At 35.1% G+C, this 24,473-nt stretch overlaps 1 protein-coding gene and 1 non-coding gene across 2 annotated transcripts in view; one reads left to right on the top strand and one right to left on the bottom strand.

Annotated features, from left to right (window-relative positions):
• Window positions 1-24,473, bottom strand: part of LOC123870005 (monocarboxylate transporter 10-like) — a 156,961-nt gene that overhangs the window by 58,832 nt on the left and 73,656 nt on the right. The window lies entirely within an intron of this gene.
• On the top strand, window positions 13,250-13,321 carry Trnag-ucc. The gene has a single exon. It is a non-coding gene; the product is annotated as a tRNA-Gly (tRNA).

Genomic DNA, 24,473 nt, shown 5'->3' with positions numbered 1-24,473 from the left:
GATATCTCTGTGGTATTTTGGCATTCCTTGTACAGTAAGGTACGACCTGTATCTTTATTAATGTTAGCTTTCTATAATATCTGCTAAGCAATTTATACCAAAAAATATTTTAATAGCAATCTATAAATAGGGTTTCTAAATATTTATGAATCGGCTTTGAGTTACGAGTAGGTATATGAGTGGATTCTGACAATATTTCATAAACGAAGATAATTTTTATGTGTCGCTTATAAACATACATGTGACTTCGCCCGCGTGGAGATTTATACGGGTATATTTTGCTATTTGCCTTCGGAACTAAGATATAATTTTCCGAGATAAAATGAATTTATTATGAATTAGTTTGATTGATTATTTAGCAATAAAGACATGGAGAAGAATTTTTAACTATGATATATGATTTTAAACTATGATAACTACACATAAGTACATGATTTATATATACAATTATGTCTAGCTAATTACCTAATTAGGCACCTACGTACTTTTTAAATATATTTAAATAATATGATAGACTAGAAAACTCTTCTTTTTAATGAGAAGGGTTTTTGCCAATGTCCGCCACGTCGCTGGCCTAGTGCGGATTGGTAGACATCACACGCCTTTGAGAACATTATGGAGAACTCTCAGTTATGCAGATTTCCTCACAACGTTTTCCTTCACCGTTAAAGCAAGTTATATTTATTGCTTAAAACGCACATAAATCCAAAAAGTTATAGGTCCGTGCCGTGCATTTTACAATTTATAGGTACCTACCTCAGCAAACCATGATGAAAAGCCGGAGGTATATATGTACTTACTTACGACGTAGGTGATTTAGTTTAATCCTCGTGAAACAAGTAGAACAATTTGGTCCCTGTCACTGTATCACTGAGCTTAATGTAAAGACATTCAGTTTCCAGTGTAGAATATGTGTGAAATTTAATATTTACATATCTAAGGGCGTGTTTCTCCACCTTCAGATAAACTTAATATAACAAAAATTGAACGGTATGACCGTTTTTGTATTGTCAAAATGTCAAAATCCGTTAGATAAAGTTTATCTGGCGATTGTGACACAGGCCCTTAGCATGTTCAAACAATTTTCAGACTAATAGCTGAAACATTTAATTTGAAATCGTTCAGCTGGCTTTAGATAATTTTTGTAAAACAAAAGCACTTCAGAATTTATTTGAATAAAAAATCTTTCTAAGTACATTCTGTTTATTTAATAAATATTTTATACATTCTTATAGCATATTATTTATATTTACGTTATGGACATTACGTGTTTGGCATTTGTTGTCTGGATAAATGGACAGGTTGGCAAACATTAATTTTTTTCGACCTTTCTATTCTATTTTCAACTCTAAAATGAAATATTCATGAAAGTGTAATATAAATGAGTTTAGTTATACTTACAAGCTTATGTTTACAAATCAACCTCATAAATAATGACATACCATTTGAAACTAAACGCTGTGCGATATATAATTTTATTTTTGAATCCCGTGCGCCTAAATCCCTGTCACACTGTTTAACATGAGAACATTCTTACTGTTTCAAAGTGTGGAATTTAATATGCAACATCCGCACGCTCCGCCACTGCTATGAATATAGCTTTATTAAAAAACTAGGTATGCTATTCTTGTCCTATCTTTCTATTAAATATTTTCATTACAGTCGAGCTCGTACTTTTATTAAGAAACTTGCATTTGCGTAGAAAATGCGTTCAAAAAGTAAAGGATTTCAAAGAGTGACAGACAACAATGACGAAACTTGCAGTTACACAAGTGTAAATTAAAAATTTATAACACCCCCGACAAGTGAAGGTTACAGTAACTAGAAAAAAGCTGATAACTTTCAAACGGCTGAACCGATTTTCTTGGATGATAGCTAAGAACACTCTCGATCAAGCCACCTTTCAAACAAAAAAAAAAACTAAATTAAAATCGGTTCATTCGTTTAGGCGCTACGATGCCACAGATAGATACACAGATACACCGATACACAGATACACACGTCACTTATAACACCCCTCTTTTTGGGTCGGGGGTTGAAAATGATATAAGTTTATTGTGTAAACGCCCGGTCATGTTACCTGACTGAATCCCACGGGAACCAGGTATAAAAGTAGCCTATATTATGTTACTCCAAGATACAATCTATCTCCATTCTAATTTTCGGCCAAACCTAGTAGTTTTTGCGTGAAAGAGTGACAAACAAAAACACACACAAACTTTCGCCTTTATAATATTAGTGTGAAGTGTGATAGTCCAAAGCTGAAATGGCTTCATCGTTGGCCTCTAATTATTCGACTATAACATATAGATATAATTATTTTTCATTTTGTAGTTTTTAATTTAAATAGTTTGTTCCGTATACCCACCGCACCGCACTAGTGAAATTTACCCATTGTGGGAAAATGGAAAGGAAATTGTATTTCCTCCTAACGGAAATGAATCCCTCAAGCTTTACGGAAGATAAGAATGTTCAAAATTCATTTTTGGAGCTTCTGCCGATGATGTAATAAATCTAAATCTTTATAGCTTTAGGGATTTTAGCTAGGCGTTGATGAATCGGTCAGTAAATCTTTCTTTACATAAATAGTATATATTATACCGTATCAGTCACAGATAATCCATAATTATGTCTATTTACTTAATATGTAGAATAATTATATGTAGAATAATTTTATGATTTATCGCGAGATAAAATAGAAGGGAAAACTTCATCTATCTTGTGTAAGTTTAAATAAAATTCAAACTCTGGCTGACTGATACGTGTAGTAGGTATATTATTATCAACGCACAGCCTAAACCGCTGGGGTTAGAAACATGCAATTCTGACAGTAGGTTCCTTTTATAACGTAGGCACTCAATAAGGACGGCTTTTTGGAAATTCACAGCCTAAAGTACCCTAAAGTTAAATAGGGTTTGTATGAAAGTCCGTCATTTTTCAGACTATATAGTGCAACTGACTTTATTATTCAAAGTCAATGACATTAGTCAAAGTCAAAGTCAAAATCATTTATTCAAAGTAGGTACAATTGTACTCCTTTTGATAGTCGAAATTGTTTTTGTACGATATAGTGGTGAAAATTAATTACGTAACTTAAAACTAAAGCTACGAGGGTTCCAAACGCGCCCAAGTCTGAGAAGAGCCCTCAACACACTCAACCAGGTATAAGCTCAGTGTAAGCAGCCGGGTGTAAGCCGCTCAGTCTTCTAAAAACCGCCCGCCTCACCTTATAATGACAAAAGCTTACAGCATATAATTTTAAATTTTTGTACCTTATATTAGTTGCTAACTAATATGTTACGTCATATTATAACTTGAAAAGATATTAAGAAATTGCAACGAAATCTTTAAAAAATGCTAATAAGTAAAAAGAAAGCTCCTAATAAATATACACATCTAAATAACACAATTCCATCAGTAATAATTGAAAATACCTACCAAACCTTCTCATCTTTACGCGGGATCTTAACTACTCCAACTTCCCTGTTATTTGTAATTGCCAACACATTGTACGTATTCACTTAATTTTTGACTCGTAAATAATGAAAAATTGGCAAAACAAAGACATGTTTCAACTTTTTATCGCGGAATCTCCAGTCGTCTCCATTTCACTGGCAAGGCATGATTTATTACTTGACTCCGGGTGTTTACATTTACTTACACGTGTTGATACTGTCAGTTTTTTTTTTCGAAAATTTATGTTTGAGGAAGGCTTTAATTTTCACTGATCATTGCCATTTCCGTTTGGCAATCCGTTGAGCTTTTTCGGTTATCCTGGTTCTCCTACGGATCGGAACGAAATAACTTACTTATCTTTCCAAATCAATAATTCGAAATACTAAGCTACTTAGTTCATAACCGATCTGTTAGATTTGTTTACATAGATACCTACCTCATCTAATAAAAGAGCGTAGAAAGAGTTTTCTTTTCTTGATGAGATTACACTAAGTATTTGATCCGTTATGTTCGAAGTCTAGATAAAATCATTTCAATAACATTTAAGTGTAGTAATAACGTTAGTCTCCGGATGATCCGTGAAATTTCGTTTTGGTAATAAAAATAAAATTATATTTGTCGCCGGCACGTAGAGAATTCTAAACTCTCTCCAACACTTTGCTTTAGAACAGATTTAAAATCTCACTGGCTATTCTACTGATAATTACGAAGCTCTTTTTAATGTGGCGGATTTTTTACCAAGCTTATAGTTTTCATCTTATTATAATAAATTATCTACTTAGTCTAATATTCAAACTGCTATACCTAAATAGAACTGTACCTAAATACCTAATAGTAACTAATGAAAGCCCAGTCTTATATTCAAAGTTTGCATGTCTGATCCTTTGAAAGCGCTAATCTCAAAACGGCTTCTTCAACTTTTGATTGGTTGATAAGATGTGTCTCTTGAAAGCTTCTTGAAGGAGATGCTAATTCCTGTCCTGTTATAAATTCTGAGCTTAGATATACTAGGTTCATATAGGTGCTAGGTCACGTATATGTTGGTAACTATTCTATAAATCACAACATACTCGGTCCATTATAGGGGCTTTGCGTTTTTAATGTAATTTTAGTGACAATTTATGTTGGAAGAAAGCATAAGAATTCACATACCATATATCACTTTACCGTGCACTTTATTTAAAAGAAAAACAATTTAATTCGGAATGGTGACAGCCATATTCTCAGCTTGCAACTTACCGACTTTAATTTTAAGGTTCACTTGCAAAATACCAAAAGAGTAGGTAAAACATTTATTATTAGTTACAGTTTCATAAAGAAAATATAAAACCTTTAAAGACTAAGTATTTTGAATTCGAGTTTATGAAGCCGCTATAAAATTGTAATATTCACAATTTCACATCATGTTGACTTTGTAATTTGTAACTAGGTAAAATATCTTTATTACGCAAATATGATTCTTGAAAACTTTTGAATAGTTCACATAATATTTAATATTTTACGTAGCTTAAACAATATCTGTAAGGACTTTAAAAACTATCACATGGTTTTAACTATTATGAGTTACAATATATTAGTAATTTAGATGTTTTAAGTAATACCATCTTCTTTTTCTCTTCTAAAAACTTTTTCTTAGCAATTGGATCTTAGTGTGATATGCTTTGTATAATAATATTATTACTTGTATTTACAAGTATCACACGCGCGCATTTATTGTAATACCTTTACAAAAAGCGGGCTGTGTTAAATGAAAAGTTTATTTATTTTAGTTATTATATTATATTTTTTAAGGTTTTTAGTTTTAGGATCTTTGTTTTAGTAATTTAGATTTTAGTTTTTAATTATTTTTATTACTTTTTAAGTAATAAACATGTAACATAATCTGTGCTGAAAAAAAAAATTAAAAGGAAAATTAAGTTTTTGTACGGAACCTTTAATATCAAGCGCCTATTTACTATTGACATCGGAATGTTGAATGGAAGAAAGAGTGCGATTAATGTCTGTAGGACTGAAAGCTTCTTTCTTGCAACTTGTGAGACTAGGAAACATTAGCTGCAGATACGGGTTAGTTGACTGCGGGTGTTTTTTTGTTGAGATAAAACTATTTTGTTTTCTTTTTACTTCTATTTCTTTTTTTAATTGTGTAGGTACTGTGTATGTCTGGGGCTTGAGCAAAATAAAATCATACCTATACCAGAGTTTATAACCTAATACAAACCAATCTCTGCCCATGTACGCCAGCCTAGGTAATAATATGTTCTTATTATTTAACTTTGCTAAATAACAAGCGATAAAACCAAAGCCAGACTGCGTCCGTGTTAAATACGAGTAATTCCGTGGGAGGTCTTTGTTTTGCCGGAATAAAAGTACCGCAGTTAACTTCTGGCATCGTCTTGTGAATGCCTAGTCAAAATCGGTTAAGCCAATGCGAAAATTGACCCGGATAAAAAGACGAAATTTAATAAAAGTAATTAAAAGAGTAAACAAAAGAAAAAAGTACCTAAAGGGTTTCAAATATATTCCTAGTCTACCTGAAGCAGAATCATGTAAATGTAAACATCCCCATACACTTCCGCTATAAGAATGATATAGCAATGTGGCTACACCATAACTTTCGCAATTTGTTGAAGCTGCAGGAAGGGAGTTATCTTAATAGGGCCTCCATTCGCTTTTTTCCTGCACAAAGCGACGAAGTCAAGATTTATGGTATGTTTACACGCGATGCAACATTTATCTACTTGTAGTGGTACTGGAGAAGGGGGTGCACGATGTATCCTCAATATGGTTGTTTTGTGAAAAACAGTAAACAAAATAATTAATGGGGTACCATAAATAAGCCATTCCCTTTTATAATAGAACCCATTATTTTATGAATAGGCAATAATTTGACCATAGTTGCAGCTCTTGATTTGGATTGTCGACATACTCGTACATTAAGATTAAAGATATATTCCATATATTTTTAGAGCTATAACAAAACCAAAATAAATAACAAATAGTGTAAGGAGAAATAGAAAGTAATATTTAATATTAAAGTATAAATATGATTATTGTTACCTGATTTTGCGGCCTAGTGTTCAAAAGATTGTGTTTATTATTTTAGTCTACATTCTTCGTGATAACAGATTTTATACAGGACTGTTGGTATCTGATCTGACCTACCTACGTCGGTATTCAGTAGTCAACAGATTGGAACAATTTTATACTATTAGTTAGAACAACATGGACACTTCACTTGTTCGTGACGGAAGTAAAATAATTTAACTAAGGAAGTAACACTAACCCATTCAATTAGCGACTTAGGTAAAATTTTAACCTGTGTTATTGATATTTTTTTCAGCATAGTTCCCATAAATCACATGGGTTCCTTGTGTCTAAACAAGCCCTTGTTTCTTAAGATTGAGTAATTTTTCCAGCATCTTTCCAGAAGATAAATGTTCAAGGAAAGCAAATATTTTATTTTTCCGGGAACTTTATTTTAAAGAAAATTCAATTCAGTGCGGAGACAAGTATCTTCTTAGTTTGTGACTGCTGACTTCAATTTTCTTTTTCAGTTCACTTGCAGGGTTCCGTGTAAAAGATATTTCCTTTATTGAATACAGTTGACTAAATCGGCATAAGCAGGTTAATAGAAAAAGAAATTTTTCCTCGGTGTATAGATAAATCGTTGGCAGGACAGATTTTGCGTGTAAGATGGTAACTACCTACGGCCGAAGCCTCCCACCAAACCAGACCACACCAGAGACAATTTAGAAATTATAGATTTCCAGATTGCCTCTGCCGGGAATTGAACCCGGTACCTCCATATGACCACAGCGCGCTCACTACTACACCAGAGAGTTCGTCGAATTTAACTTTATAAACTCCGTTAGAAAATTAATTTTATTGTATCTCAGTCATGTAGATTATTTTGGTAGGTAATTTGTTAAAGTTGGTATGAAAGAGAATTATTAGGAGGGCTCGATTCTCTTCTTTTTCCCCGTAGAGAGAGATTTATGTCTTGTTTATATCAGATGCAACGCTAATTTATTTGTATTAGAGAGGATAGGATAATTTTTATTCCTGAATGTTTAGTGGTCAATACGTGGATATGCATAGTAATTTGTACTGTAAAACTTAGGTAAAAATCAGTGTATAAAACGTCAACTTTCTATTCGGAGGAATTGGGGTTCGATTCCGGGCAAGCACATCTAACTTTTTGGAGTTATGAGCGTTTAAAAAAATTGAAATATCATAGGTAGACTAGGTATGTTTTAACGGTGATAGAAAACATCGTGAGGAAACCTGCATGCTTGAAAGTTCTTCATAATGTCTCAAAGGTGTGTGAAGTCTGCCAATACTTGGCCAGCGTGGCGGGCAATGGCCATAACCCTTCTTATTCTGAGAGGACACTCGTGCTCAGCGATGAGTTGATGATGATGTTGATGGTGATGGTAAGATTCATAGGGTTTTACGCAAGTAAGGTTCAGTCAATAGGAAAACCTCAAAGAAGTGTATTTCAAAAAGTGAAGACAAAGTCGTCCGCTTGTATGTGTGACATACATCGATGTGTGACATATTATACGCGTAGCAACACCAAGTAAGTACCAACTATGTTTTACAGATCTTGGCGCGCGATTTTGACACATACGAGCGTGCTTCAAAAGTGGCGGTTTTCCTAAATAAAATACGTCCCACAGCTGTGCCAAATGAATTTATAATTATTTTTTTATGTATTTTTAGTGTATACTGATAATTGTATCAACATCCTCTTTAAATTTATAAGTTTACGATAATAATACTCACGAAACTCATAACTTCTGTTAAACAAATTATTTTATTTATCCATATAGTTATCGGACCCGTCTGGGAATATTTAGGGCTTAAAATCTCAATTTAGTGTCGGCGAAAGGAGTATGACCGGTATAGTGGGCATTTAGGGTGCTTGCACACCTCCGTTAAAACCGCAACGCTCCGGCTACACGCGCAGTTCAGCACAGGGAAGCCCGAGAGCTGCGCAGTCCAATCTTTAGCGCTTTTGGGACTGCGTGAGACACCGTCTTGTCTTGCTGTCCTCACGCACGCACCTAACTGCGCAAACTGGCTTAAGCAGATAAGCTTTTAGTTAAGGCGGAGCGTGTAGCCGGAGCCTTAGACCCACGGCTAAGTAGTAAGCCTTCTAGCAGGTCTATTGAAGTACCTACCTACCTAGTGAAGTCAGCAGCATCCTATGCATTCAAAGTGCGGTTCTTTTCAGGTCATCTATAATGAGTATGACGGTGGTATAAGTACTGTATATAATCACTTGTAGGTTGTAATCTGCCTTAACCATTTGCATAATTCACTCGAGATGTATATAAGTTGCATATGGATACAATCAATCAATCATCTTGCGGAATTTATGCGGCTTAAAAACGAGTAATCGGCTTGATGCGCGTGCAAAATCGATCAGTTTCTTTATTAGAACAGCTGTTTTGGCGCGTGTGGGATGCAAATTGATTTTGTTTCTTGTGTGCTTTATGACTTTTATTGTTTTCATGTGTGTTATGAAAATATACTACTAAAAAATAAATTGAATGATATTCTGCGTATCACACTATCACACTAATATTATAAAGGAGAAAGTTTGTATGTGTGTGTGTATGTTTGTTACTCCTTCACTCAAAAACTACTGGACGGATTGGGCTGAAATTTAGAATGGAGATAGATTATACCCTGGATTAGCACATAGGCTACTTTTTATCCCGGAAAATCAAAGAGTTCCCACGGGAATTTTAAAAAACCTACATCCACGCGAACGAAGTCGCGGGTATCAGCTAGTATACTATATATTCATGCAGAAACATAGTAAAGATGAAGCGGAGTAAGTAAGAAGCACTATTTCTGTGTAGACTTAAGGCTTAATCCTAGAATTTTCTTTGCAATGTTTTCTTTCTTAATGTACCTTTGTAATTTCAGGTTATAGAAAACTATTTTTATTTTGCGACTTCACCTCGTGGACTTAGGTTTTGTAACTCCGTGGAAATTTTTTCGGAATAAAAACTAAAAAGATCCTGTCTCCAAGATACAAGCTATCTCTGTTTAAATTTCATCGTGATCGATTCCGTGGTAGAACCCTTGGACGGTAACAGACAACATACAGCCAGGCAAATGCACTATCGTAGTTACTTACTTATTATATTAGAATGTACCTATTAGAAAATATGCGTCAAACCTATCAGGAATTTTAAACTGTGTCGTGAGATAACGAGACACTTTCTTAATCATACTAGACAATCCAGCAATCCATAGTGGTGGTATCTACAAGAAAAAAAAGCTGTAGGTACCTGTAGACATTTTACTGTCTGCACGCCACAAGGAACGCGTCTCATACGTTTAAATCATGTAATAAGCCAACAACCGTGAAGGTGTGAACTGTGATGCGTGCCAAGATTGATTACATTAAACGAAGAGTAACAATGATAGCAATCAAAAACTTGTTTTGGCCGAGAGCCCATAGGAAATTTTGAGGAGATGCTTGATAAGTCGTGCGCACAAACTTGAAAGCCTTAAATTCAGGAAATCGGATGCTCAAGACCTGGCCAAGGGACAGAAAGTTGAAATAAAAGCGGATTCCGCCAAATTAAAAGTCTTAGTCTTAGTCTTCTTAGCCAAACCGTGGTGAGTTGGCAATTTTATATTTTTTTTAAATGAAAGTAATTCAATGAATAAAATGAACACAGAATTATGTCTAGATGCATTATTTATCAAAACCTAGTGAGTCTAAAGGTACACGGGCAATTGAAATTGCTCAATTTTAGGCAATTTAGTCAATTATGGAGCAATTTACTGCAATACTCAGCAATACCTGAAAATTTCAGTAATGTATGCGAAATGATTGCTCCAGATTGATCCATACGTGTTGTCGAGCAACAATTGCTTAAAAAATTGCCCTCGTAAGCGAACCTTTAGGCTTAAACAAAGTGACAGGTTACATAGAGTTCATAGGTGCACGTTTTTCGGGAAAAGTACCAGAAAAAGTACTTTATAAAGTTTTTAACTTTCAGTCGTGTTATAATAATAGACATTATGTTATGACGTAATGTTTCTCGGGCGCTTCTTTTACATTTAAAGCCGCCTAAAATACTTGGCAATACCAACTAAAATTCGAAAATTGCGAACCCCATCACGAAGCACCGGACAGGTTGAGCTTGCCATAATCAGGCAACTTTTTCTATCATCTCCACAAAATTGCCTTCGGACTCTCTGATCATTGGTGATTTTTTATCCTCCGCAACATAAAGTGCAATTTACTTTATAGGATTTTACTTTTATGGTTTAAATGGCCTCACTATATTCAGTTTCATTGTGTCATTTGTTTACTTTTACATTAATTTAAAAGTAAGTATTTATTACGAGTTTATCACATGTTCTTCTTTTATTAATTGTAATTGAATGTAACCATGTTCGATGTTCAACTGATTTATTTGAAGTTAAATGTGATTTTTATTCCGTAAAAACACGCACAATATAAACATTGTAAAATACAATAAGAAACGACGGAAAACTGGTATTTGATCTTGATAAGGTAGTGCCCCCGCAGTGAGACCTTAGTGCAAAAAATAATTCAAAACAGTTAGGTAGTAAGAGTTAAATTATGCTATTCAACTGTATTTAGTGAAGACCTTTGAGATTTTGTTTAACTTTATTCAGATTTTTTTCCCATTCCAAGTTTCCTTTACTGCAATCTCAGCTGGTGGTAGGTAAGTGATGATTAGTCTAAATGGCAGCGGGCTAACTTCTAAGGGGGTATAGCAGTTTATTAAAAGTCATACCCCTTATCGGTTTCTAGACGGCCGGCATAGTTCCGGAATTCCCCGAAATCGCTTGGCGGCACGACTTTTGTCGGTAGAGTGCTAAGTAGCCACGGCCATAGCCTCCTACAAGACCTGACCAGAGACAATTCAGAAGTGTGCATCATTAGTAGAATCTTTTTAGGATTCCTCCCCTTAAACGGAAAAACGGAACCCTTATAGGATAACTTTGTTGTCTGTCTGTCTGTCTGTCTTTCCGTCCGTCCGTCTGTCCGTCCGTCCGTCTATGTGCCTAATTAAAACTTGTTCAGGAACAAATAATTAGTAAGTATTTTCAATTTTAAAAGTAAGATAACTATACCAAGTGGGGTATCATAATGCCGGCCTTTAATGTATTTCATGCCGGGCCAATATACCTACCACTCTTTTTTCTTTCACTTATCTCGATCTATGTGAGACCAGTTATTTTTACACGCATACCTACCTATGGCGCCTAAGGACATACCCGTATAGATTTTTACATAAGTTTAAAGATAAAACGACTAGTTTCAATTAATGTTAAAATCATATCATGACACACAATAATTTATGATTGACTGTTGTTTTCCTTATGTAGGAGATACAAGCTGTCCTATCCATCTTTACGCTTGATCCGTGTCAAGGATAGATAGTTTTTTATTTTTATCTGGATATTTTAGGTTTCATAATTGAATTAAGTTTGTTAGCGTTGTTTTAAGGGTATAAAGCGAAATATGAGTTGAGTATTAGACGATGCCCATAACTTCGCCTGCGTAGATTTAGGCTTTTTAAGTATCCCATGGGAACTCTTTGATTTTTGGGGATAAAAGTAGCCTATGTCCAGCAAGATAATATCTCTGTAGGTACCTACCAAATGACAAAATCGGTCGAACGGATGGGCCGTGTTAAGGCAAGAGACACTCTATCACATTTATATTAATTAGGGTAGTATAATTAGAACCTGGCTATCCAGCGCGCAAATACAGACACTTCTTTTTACAGTAATTAGATAAGGCGAGCTTTAAGTTATATTGTGATATTTTCAATAAAAAAGTAGAATAGATTATTACCTACTGTACAAGTGAATTCACGATTAGGTTATAGGCAATGTCACTGATGATATTGATATCACCAAAAGAAAAAATCCTTAACAACTTCGATTTTCATGCACGAGTTTATTTCGATATTGTTAATTTGAGTAATATAAAAACGGAAAGTATTAGGTAATAAGTCGCTAAGAATTATAATATTACCCATTACCCACAAACATTTTCAAATACAAATAGAAAGTCCATTAGAAACCATCCAATCCATGTCATAAAAATAAAGTATGTACCCATAATGAATAGGAGGCTTTTATCTAAGTACTTCATTTCTTTACGACAAAATATCTCCATTAAGTCTGCGAGGAGGTCCAGTTAATCGTTCCATATAATGGGACAAATGGAGCGTAGTTAATTTATATGAAGTGACGTTTGAATGATGGAGTGACGTTAGCTTCGCTCGGCAGCCAAGCTAAAGCCCATCGGACAACATTATCGCATCTCAATCTAAGATTTCTCGTTGAACGTCTCACTTTATGCTTGAAGATTTGTTACCCTCTTAGGATTCCGTTAGAATCTATCGCAAAATCAAAGAGGAATGTGGGGTCATAATATCTAAGACCATTAATGAATTATTATAAAAGCCGAATTTCTGTTCGGAACCCTTGAAAACGGTCTTACTAACCATATTATCCGATTACTTACTAAACCTATGGCTGCAAAGCATAGATTCAAAGACCTGGAGAGAGATATAGGCTACTTTTTATTTCGAAAATCAATGGATTCCCACGGGAGTTTTAAAATCTAAATGCACCCAGACGAAGTCACGGGCATAAGCTAGTATCATATAGTAATAGCAATAAGAAATCGGAATTTAATTTAATTTGGAAAATGATTTTCTTCTTGGGTCAAGTTTGATCAAAAAGTAACTGGTCTTATTTGTATCTTCCTCAAACATCAGCGTTGGTGGTGTAATGGTCAGCATAGTTGCCTTCCAAGCAGTTGATCCGGGTTCGATTCCCGGCCAACGCACTCTTTTTATTATTCAAGGCACAATAAGCTGATTCCCGATTCCGTGACTCAAGATGTAAGGGCTTTGGTGGAAATAAAAAATTACGTAGAATTAAATTTTATACATATTTTGGTAACCAGTTGTATTACAATTGTTTTATGTATACTAGTAGATGATGCCATTATTTCGCCCACTCAGAAATTTTTTTTTAAAAAAAATCTTGTGAAATCTTTGATTTTGAAGGATGAAATTTGAAAATAGCTTACGTCCGTTTTCAAAAGATCTATTTCTATGTACCAAAATTAAAATCGGTTAAGCGACCGGGCCGTAAAATGCCTAAAAGGCAAAATACAGACAAAAACACTTTCTCATTTATAACATTTTTTATCTTGTTGATTTTTAACTTTGTTTTGCTACTGGTCTACGACGATTAAAATTGTATTATGATGTCGACAACAGCAAGAATCCATTGATAGTTTCAAGAAACACAGGTACATAACTTATACGGAAAATTCTTTGACCATTGCGCACCCAGTGTTACAGGAAATGCTCATAATCTGATTTCTACAAGTTTTCTTATTAAAAGTTTGTATTTGAAATCGAGAACCGAGAGCTGTACTGCGTACAATCTATAGATTTTCCTACTCAATGCCCTCATTGCACCGATATTTTATTTGTGCAAAACTTTGTTGTATTAAGCCATTTTGTCGAAATGAAAATACGAGTAGATATTTTAAAATTGGAATCGATTTTTTCCCTACTAGCTGATGCAAGCGACTTTACCTATTAGCGTGGATTTCGGTTTATCGAAATCACGTGCCAACTATTAAATTTTTCCTGTTAGATTTTTCTGGATAAAAAGTAACCTATGCCACTGTCCACGTCTTTAACTATGGCCATGAAAAGAATTCCGTTGATCCATTCCTCCGTTGCGGCATGATTGAAGGACAAACCAACAAGCAAACACACTCGCATTTATAATATGGGTAAGTACTGATTTTTGTTTTATAGTTAGGGCAGTAGCCTGGTCTGACTCGAAGCTAAGCTAAGAAAACGAAGCGATCCCATTTATGGACTCGCGCCAACGCTCCAGAACGCCTAGCACATCCCAAGTGGAAAGGCGGCCTTAATAATTTATTTATAATCTATGGAGACATATTTTGAAAAAGACAGAGCAACCCGTTTTTTTTAATGACAACTTAATGAAACCAGATAAGAGAAAAGATATTGACAAAATTATTGATTAAAATAAATAATCGCTACAAAATACAAACGCTCAAAAAAAAATCCATACTAATATTATTTAAATGCCAAATTGTGTTTGTCTGTCTGTTTGTCTCTTACCTTTATACAGTCTATCCGTAGCGATTTTGATGAAAGGCACAGAGATAGTTTGCTTCCTAGAGACAGACTTTTTATCCCGGAAAATCCAAGATTTGTCATGAGATTTTGAAATTATCAAACTTTACTAAGCTTAATTCGGTTAGATGTTTTACTCTTCTTTTACAATTACTACCCCAACTACTTACTCATCTTGTTATCTTATTCATTATTAATTCCGTTTAAATAATATCAATTGTGAGCTTATCTCCATGAAACAAGACCAATAGTAACGGTTAACAATTTACATTTAAAGGCCCTCATTATCTGTATTTGTTTATAGATCTGATAATGGCTACTCTATTTATTTTATCAGTTGAGGCAAAACATTGTTAAGTGGCTCATGAAAATATGGCTAAAGTGCGTTAAGCGAGCATTAGAAAGGTTCCGTAGTCATATATTTAAATTTATTTAGTTATTACACGACTAAGTCCCTAAAAAAGGAGTGTAATGTTTTCAGGGTTCATGTACTCACACTAAAATACACAAGTAGTGTGAGTTTCTTTATCCATAACTTTTGACAATGTTGATGATTTGTAGTGGACGCTAGTCCTAATAAAAAACATGTACTTAGTACCTATCTAAGTTTTGTGTCACTGAACTCAAATAGTAAGCAGATTCCTCCTTAGACTATTTTCAGATTGTAATAGAAACGAGTAAAGCCATTAGGACATCCTGATTTCTTGCGTACGGTGGCCTAAGTGTACGATGGAATTTTTTATTTGACTTTGATCTTTAGGCTTATAAAAATAGAGTTTGAGTGCAGAAACAAATATTTGACCTACTGTACATAGCGGCTAGCGCAAATATCGCTATCCCATTGAATGGAATGAAAGGACACCTAATCTAGAATGAAGTCCATTGACCCCTCCAGTCGTAAATCTGGTAGGTAAACACTGTGACGCTATTACATGTGTTTTGATGACGTCACAGTATTACGACTTCCTTTATTTGAAAAGTAAGGAATAGAACGTACGAATTGTCCACAGTAAATCAAAGGATTTTGTTTGAAAAGAAGATTCGGAACGGTTATTTTGTTTTTATTGCTCTTTTACTTGGCTGTTTTTCATATAAATCTAAAAATCGGTCATGTTTCATTCTCTAATCTAGTGTTTTCGTTTGAAGGTTTCGTGTAGCTACTAAACAATTTTTTCGCAACAGGTTTAGGTAACAAGAAAATATTATATAGAATAGAATAGAATAAAATAGATTTTTATTCAAATAAACTTTTACAAGTGCATTTGAATCGTCAAATAATTTACCACTGGTTCGGAATGCCGTTCCGAAATGGATAAGAATATTATAAACTACCTTTAAATAAAGTAAAGTAGGTAGGTATTTATTTTAGCTCTTCGCAGTGATTAAACAAGTAGGAGTTTAGATAACATTAATAAAAGACCTAACGATTATCGCCCATGGCACGAAAGGAAAGTTTACTTTCACAGATAAGCCAGAGATAGCTAACATGCTGAAGTTAGACTCCGTTTTTCTACAAAAAATAAGTATCTTATTCAAAAATAAATGAAAAAATTCGGTAGAATTACTGAAAAATAAAACTCTTATGCCAATACAGTTATGTCAATAACTATTGAAAAATAACTAAAAAAAAAAAATAAACGCAAAAAAATTGGTATTACAAAAAGCTACTTTTTAGTGATGAAGAGACACGTAATATTATTATAGTCAGTTAACAATAGTTAAGTTTCTTGGCGGTTCTTCTTGGTAGGAAGGGCATTCCGAACCAGTGGCAGTGGTTTCTAAAAAAAACCACTGGTTCGGAATGTCCGGACTCGGTGGAATTTGAATCTTTCTATTTCTATAACACATTATCACAGACTTATTGTATGTGATGGCGTGATCACACACTGTAAACAAGTGTAAATTAAAAATTTATAACACCCCCGACAAGTGAAGGTTACAGTAACTAGAAAAAAGCTGATAACTTTCAAACGGCTGAACCGATTTTCTTAGATGATAGCTAAGAACACTCTCGATCAAGCCACCTTTCAAAAAAAAGAAACTAAATTAAAATCGGTTCATTAGTTTAGGAGCTACGATGCCACAGACAGATACACAGATACACACGTCAAACTTATAACACCCCTCTTTTTGGGTCGGGGGTTAAAAATAAAGAAAAAGTTAATCTTATCGTTCGACATAACCATGTTACGAGAGGTTCAATTTCAGTGTCTCGTAAAAGGTAGCCTCTAAAAATACGTCCAGCTTTTTTTCCGAACAGAACGCCTCCATTTTTTATTCCAAATAATGTGTTTCAGCAATCGCCTCGACACAATATCTGGATTAATGCGGTCTCTTGTCAATTTATATGAGTTGAAAAGTTGTAAAAGTGTTTATACATTTACCACGTGCACAATAAAAATCTTTATTTTTCAAAGTAGATCCTAAGAATATTATTAATGTAAATGTAATAGTTTGGATGATTGTTATTCCTTCAAGTCACAATTTCTGAACCAATATCGCTATGGAAGGGATATAGCTTATAATTTGGATTAAAACGTAATCTACTTTTTATCCCAGATAAGAGTTTCACTGTGCCAGATCTTTTTTCCACGCACATGCAAACTGTGGAACTGTGGATTTTAACGTGGGGTTATGTAGGGGGCGGATCAACAAATTTCTGAAAAGCTGGCCACGCAATGGCGGTTCTTCTCGTGCTGCAAATGTTCAAGGGCGGCGGTAATCACTTAACATCAAGTGACTCGCCTGCTCATTTGCTCACTAATTATACCTACATTTAAAAAAATGCAGGTTTCCTCAAGATGTTTTCTTTCACAGCTAAAGCATGTCTATGAAAAGTTAGAGGTGCGTGCCCGGGACCGAACCCCAGACTCTCCGTATAGGAGTCCGAGGTCTATCATAAGGTTATCTTTCTACTGAAAGTTTTCAACTGAACTGTACTGTGTACTGGAGCCTTAATAAGGATATTATTCTTTTTGGTATCAAGTCAAAAGAGACGTCAGTAATCGCGTGCGAAGTACAAAATAATTCACTAGGTGTCACTCAATGATAAATTAAAAAGTAACTTTACGACATCGTTATTTCTCTTGTACCTACTTCTGAGCGATAAGACATCCGTTCATTTTAGCATGAAAGGTAATAAAACCTATCTTCAACTGCTTCAAAAAATTAACTTGTTGTATTGATAGGTAATTATAAATCCTGAAGGGTTTGCGTGACCAGTTATAATAAATCTCAGAGGTTGATAAAGAGATTTGATGAAGATGTGGAGAAACCTTGCATCCTGAAGATTAGGGGGGTAGGCAGATGTAGGGTAATTTTCATTTGGGAAAATTAAAGATTTCCCAGGAGAATTGAATAATCAACAGTTTTTAATTTATAAATAACAATAAATTAATTCTTTTATTAACACATTTATGAAATTCTTTGTGTGTGTGTGTTTATGAAATGACTAGTAAATTGCAAAAAAGTGAAAGTATTCAGAGAAAGGTACAATCAACATTAATGGACTTTGTTTATCTGCAGTACACATCCATTAATGATAATGACAAGGATTTTCCATTAACTTGTAAGAACCAGAAATCTAAACTAAGTTTAAACTATTATTTTCTGTGTCCAAAAAAACTTTATTTTATCCGCTAGCGTGGAAAAGTTATTCGTAATTCGAACTTGACGAATTGTGGTGTGTGTTAGGTACACACCTACCTAACTTTTTTCGATCTACATATTATAAAGAAAATTCTCAATGGATATAGGAAGACTAATTGTCTGTTCTGTCCCCTGTCCTGATCGTTTATTAATATTATACTCTTTATTTGTACCACCACAAGAAGGATTACAGTAAAAGAACAAAAAAAAAAACACAGACAGAAGGAGAATACAAAAGGCGGCCTTATCGCTAACTAGTGATCTCTAACAGGCAACCTTAAGAATATTTTTATGTACTTAATGTATTTTATAAGTAATATGTAATGTACCAGGCTCTATTGTGGATATTAGGTTACTACGAGTATGCCCTAATGGTTTTACTCGTTTCTATTATACGAAAACGAGGACGCAATAAGTGTCTGGGGTAATGTTGTTGACAATTTTAGATATCGGCGAGTGGCGAGTCAAAGTTTTTGACATTAACATAAATAGAGATTGTAGAGCAGTTTATAAATAAAGTGTTAAAAGTTTGAAAAATGTTTGTCCGACTGAGGTCCGACATTTATAGAAACAAGGTGCGCCTGTAATCGAATTTAATATACGGCTAGAACCTAAAATGCAGCTTTGCAACGCAGACAAAGACGAGGAACAAAGCTAGTAAGCCATTAAACAAAACAGTTGTGATTTTAGAGAGAAAAGAAGAGTTTAGACATAAAACGAATTATAGCTGCTTATAACAAACTTCTTTCCAAGTGCAATCGGTTTTGCCCACGTTTACAAAATTACCCAATTATAAAATTCCACCTGCTCTGATCAAAAAATGCACAGAAAGTAAACCACCGACATCATAAATAACATACTCGGTGCACTCCGGTGGCCGATAAGAGAAATTGTAGCAGAGGCCGCTTTATATTCAATTAGGCTACTATTACTGAAACACACTATCGACACGTACTATGAGAAAAAGTTGCTATACCTACCTTTTGCCCCTTACGATTTTTACTATCACTATGGCGAAGCAAAAAGGAAGGGTTATAATTTTAGCGGTCTATGTATGAATATAATATTATAGCCGATGTTACGATTTGATTATGGTCCGGGTGACATATTTTATATGATCAAAATCAATACCACATCTGAAAAATGAAGGTCGCTAAATTTTTTTGCTATCATATTTTAAGCATAATTAATATAATATAAAAGATGCAGTGGTTTTCGTATGAAGACGAAAATAAATGTGCGATGCATACGCATTACGCATGTATTATAGGTATGTCTCAAACAAACTAATTTTATAACATAAAATGTTTGACATGTTAAATTCGGTTGTTGGTTATAAAATTAGAGACAAATTAATCACACAGGCAGGAAATGCTGTCTTTTTCTCTCACAACACAGTGTAACAAAAATAACACATGACTTAAAGCTCGGGGTCCCCAGCTGGTAGAATGATGATGGAAAGTGCAGCGCTGGAAGACCCCCAATAAGTTTTCAAATTCAAATTCAGAGAAACCTATGTGCAGCAGCAAACGCCCATCAGTTGCTAATGATGATGATGATGAAAGTTTACAATTTTAAGTCTTTAGTGTGATTTTACCTTTAAACTTCGTCGGAAATTTTCCCTTGCAATTTAGTCCTTAAAAATCAAACATATTACGCCCTCAGATATCTCTTTTTTTACTGCCGCCGACATTTATCAGCTACCGGTTTTGGTGAAACTGAAACTCAGGCGCATTATCATACGATTTATCAGTAACAGAATCATTAAGTGAAATGAGGGCAGTGATTAGTGGGACTCGGGTGCCACAACATTAATCAAGCAATTACGATTACGGGAGACAATTTTAATTGAATTTGGTAAGTGAGATGGGAAATTAGCTCAAAATACCTCAAAATTCTTTGTCTCCAAGATCATTTAGGAATTACCTACCTAGTGTTTTCCTCTAAATACCAAATATAATTATTATCATGATCATTATCATGATGATCAACACATCGTCGGTCCACCAATGAGCTGGACCTCCTCTCACAATTTAGGCCATAGTCTGCTACGCTGGCCATAGTCCGCTACGCTGGCCATTACATTATGTACTTAGAACCCTCAGGCATACATTTTTTCTCACGATATTTTCCTTTACCGTTATAGCAAAGATATTAATTAATTGCTTTAAAGACTCCGAAAGACTAAGAGGTGCGTGCCCGGGATCGAACCTCCGACCTCTCGAATAGGAGCTATCACCGGTCATCTATTATAATTATCGGTTATATTTTGCACAACTTACTTATCCATAGGTACTTTGGTACTAATATTATAAATGCGAAAGTGTCTCTGTCTGTCTGTCTGTCTGTCTGTCTGTCTGCTACCTTTTCACGGCCCAACAGTTTAACCGATTCTGATGAAAGGTACAAGGTTAGCTTATATCCCGGGGAGGGATATAGACTACTTTTATCCCGGAAAATCAAACAGTTCCCACGGGGTCTTTAAGAACCTAAATCAACGCGGACAAAGTCGCAGGCATCCTCTAATCTCCTATATACATCTTATTAATTCCTATATTAATAACGCATGTTCTATGTAATTAGCTTGGATAAGTGCAAATAAACATTACTGTAGCCGAAAAGCAATCTCGATTGGACAGTGCCCAAAATATACCATAAACCTGTACGAGCGAATTGTTTTTTTATTTGTAGGTACATTCTTGCATAATTTTGCCATCGAATTAAGTCCGTTCACGTGCGAATAAGTCACTGAGTCGATTGAAAAATCTTTATACGCCATGTTTGTGGTGTTGAATTCGAGATTCTGCCTGTTATCTGTTCAACTTGGTGCACGAACTCACAGCTCGCCATTTCAACTGCATTTTTTGTAATGAGATTTTTAAGAAAGGGATTAATCCAACATTTTTCCGAGGTGGTCTTTTGAAGAGTAAATTGCATCGGGATTATGACTCGGGCTGGAGGAGCTTTTTAACGTAATTTAACTTTTAATAAACTTGGTTTAAAATGTGCTCTATAAAATAAAGTAAGACGTTCTGGGCTGGGGTTGCATTTGAGACGTCTTCGTCGGGAAAGTTAGAATGATAAGGAAGATCTGGTAAAATATACCTACTTACCTCGAAGTTTTTGTACTTCAATAGGAATTTGTAACTTATATCTAAACTAAGCTGAATTTACAGGTCTAAATCTAGTGATATCCTAGGATTTTTAAAAATCCAATGGAAACTCTTTGATGTCCGTCTTCAGGATCTAAGTTATTTTTGTGCTAAATTACGTCAAAATCGGTTAAACGGATGGGCCATGAAAACATAGTATACAGGCAGATAGACACACTTTTGTATTTATAATATTAATAAGTACCTACCTATATTATGGTTAGTTATAAGGGTTGAGTAGACCGTTTTCCATAATTTAAGCCAGAGGGTATGATATTCAACAAAAGATCGTCACGCCATTTCAATGTCTTTAAGAACAATGCAATGTAATAAAAATTATGAATTTATTAGAGACCTCTAACCTGACCCCAGCTTCACTCAGGTATAATTTTCAAAAGTTCTTAGTTAGAAATTATTGTCATCTAGCTTTCAAAGACGCAGCCACTGAAATAGGTGTAGGGGTGGCACTTTCCAAATCAATGTAAATAGGCATATTACCTAATAAAAGTACAGTACGCTATCAGTGAAAAAAAAATCAAAATCAAATCATTCGTTCTGGAGATTACCCCTACTCAAAACTTACAAACCGTACCTCTTTATAATAATAAAATAAATAAATAAAAAATATAAATAATTTCAACTTACAATGTATTCCAAGATTCCAACATCACAAAAAACGTTTTGACGAGTTTAATCCTACCATATCTCACGGGTCAGCCAATTTATTGGTATTCATTTATTTACAAAATCCTGGTCAAATACAAAAAGGTTGCCTTAATCCTGAAAAGATTGCTGTTATAAGAAATGCTAATGTTGATGTTTTATTATATCAAGGTAGCACGCACTGCGCTGCCAATTTCCTAAAATTGGCATTAAAAGCCTGCAATAAAAGACGAACAATCGTGTCTTGACGGTCTTGACGTGATTAAAATAAATAAGAACTTGATTATTTTTGTATTTTGCCTATCCAGGAGCCAATAAATTTTGATTTTCGTTAGTAAGAATCTACTAGATTAAGCTTGTGACTTCGTTACGTGGATTTAAATTCCGTGGGAACTCTTTGATTTTCCGGGTCCAGCCTGGGAAATCAAAAAGTTCCCACGGAATTAGAGTAGGCTAAGTATATCCGTTTCCGAGATGCAAGCTATTGTTGTACAGGTACTAATTAGATAATCTTGCTCAAGTTCATCAAGTTGATGCCCGCAACTTTGTCCATTCTAACGGCCATAAAGATAACTAGCATCCCTGAGAAGGACATAGGCTACTTTATGTTTCGAAAAATCAAAGACTTTTCACGAGATATTCAAAACCCTAAATCAACATTGAAGAAGTTGTGGGCATCATCCTTTTGATTCAGCAATAGCTTGCTTCCCAGACATAAGTAGGATAAGCAGGTACCTACTTTTAATTCAGAAAAATCAAAGAGGTTCCACAGGATTTAAAAAAACTGAAACTTATACAGACGCAGTCGTGGGCATCATCTAGCTTTCAATAAACAAGGCTTACTGGACTAAAGAAATGTGAAATAAGCAAACACTGTGAACCCAACGACAGCCACATGATATAGGCGTAATGGCGAAAAGAAAACCATTTGCGAGCGTGTGCTAAACGGCGTCAACAGATTTTGTTAAAAGAAGCACAAATACTCCTATCCGACCGCTCGTTATCCGCTGACGTTACAAAAACTCGCAAGAAAATATATATTAAAAACGCCGGCGCGGTCGTCGCCCTACACGAACGCGTATTTGATAAATAACCCCCAAACAATAAAGGCCTCGACAGACACCAGGCGCGACGGTAGCGACCCGCGACGAAGATACAGCATGCCAGTATCTAGCATACTTAGAAAACGGCAAGGGTGCTCACAATATTTGGACCACGTGATAATCATGGTGTAATCATCATCATCATGGATAAGTGATAGTGTAGATGACTTGTAGATGACCATTATGACCTTAAACTTCAACCGCCACATAACACGTTGAAATGAAAATCATTTGCGCTAAACATCAGTTTTTTTACTGTCTCTTTTTTTGGGCGCCTATACGAAACTTTTCAGAAAGATTTTCTGTCAAAATCTCGTTTATCTGATATCATGGTTCAAGTTCAAATCCTCTGAGCTTCCTTACCATAGTGTAATCTATTCACAGACCAGGAATTTATTATAAACATAATATTGTTCTCTCTATCTTCACTCGATCTTCAAGACACAGTTTAGAGTTTAGACTGAGGCTCCTTTGAGCGTAACAAAACGATTGGTGGCGTAGCATGCCTCAGATCTGCCTGCTGCTTTTGGTAGATATAATGCTTACAAAGTAAGTCTCACTGCCGTGCGTGGCAATTAGGTATGTGGGACTGCTACAGCGTGCCACCTAAGCGCACTACGCAGTGTGAACTTCCGTCGTAAAGTTTTTCAACTTCTAGAAGTCGCGTTTGACACGACTTTTGTCTGACCGCTCCTTTAAGAACCCCCAAACAATAAATCAGTGATACGCGAGGTCCCCGAATACGAGCCGGGTTATAATTCTGCCGTGCCTACTGACCGAGTGCTGGGTGTCGCGACAGGAAACATTGTAGGCGTTTTGAAAACTTTATGTGCACTTTTGTTCGAAGGTAGGTAAGATTGATTTCTTTGTTCGGCGAGGATTTTATAGATAAGGAAGAACCTTCGGATCCAGGCTAGAGAAAAGTTATTCTATCAAACTAAGTTTAATATTATAAGCGGTCTGGCCGCAAGATGGCAATTGGCGTGCGGCGCAAGAGCCGAAAGACGCGTATTTTGTGTACTGCGTGCAGATATATTATTTCAACAGCAAGCCATGTCATGAAAGTGTGAGAGTAGACGTCACGTTAGCGTCGACCTAGCTGAATTGTCAGCATTTCTTTGATTCGCCCGATGCGGCCGTATCTTAAAATCCATTGCATTCGGCTCTTACTGTTCATGTTCTGGCACAGCTTATGGGTCGTTTTGATATACAAGCCAATCTCCTTTTGTTAGAGTTAGTTGGCGTTC

The sequence above is a fragment of the Maniola jurtina genome, chromosome 12 (genome assembly GCF_905333055.1).
Source record: "Maniola jurtina chromosome 12, ilManJurt1.1, whole genome shotgun sequence".
In the NCBI taxonomy this organism is placed as follows: domain Eukaryota; kingdom Metazoa; phylum Arthropoda; class Insecta; order Lepidoptera; family Nymphalidae; genus Maniola; species Maniola jurtina.
This window is presented reverse-complemented; position numbering and strand designations above follow the sequence as displayed.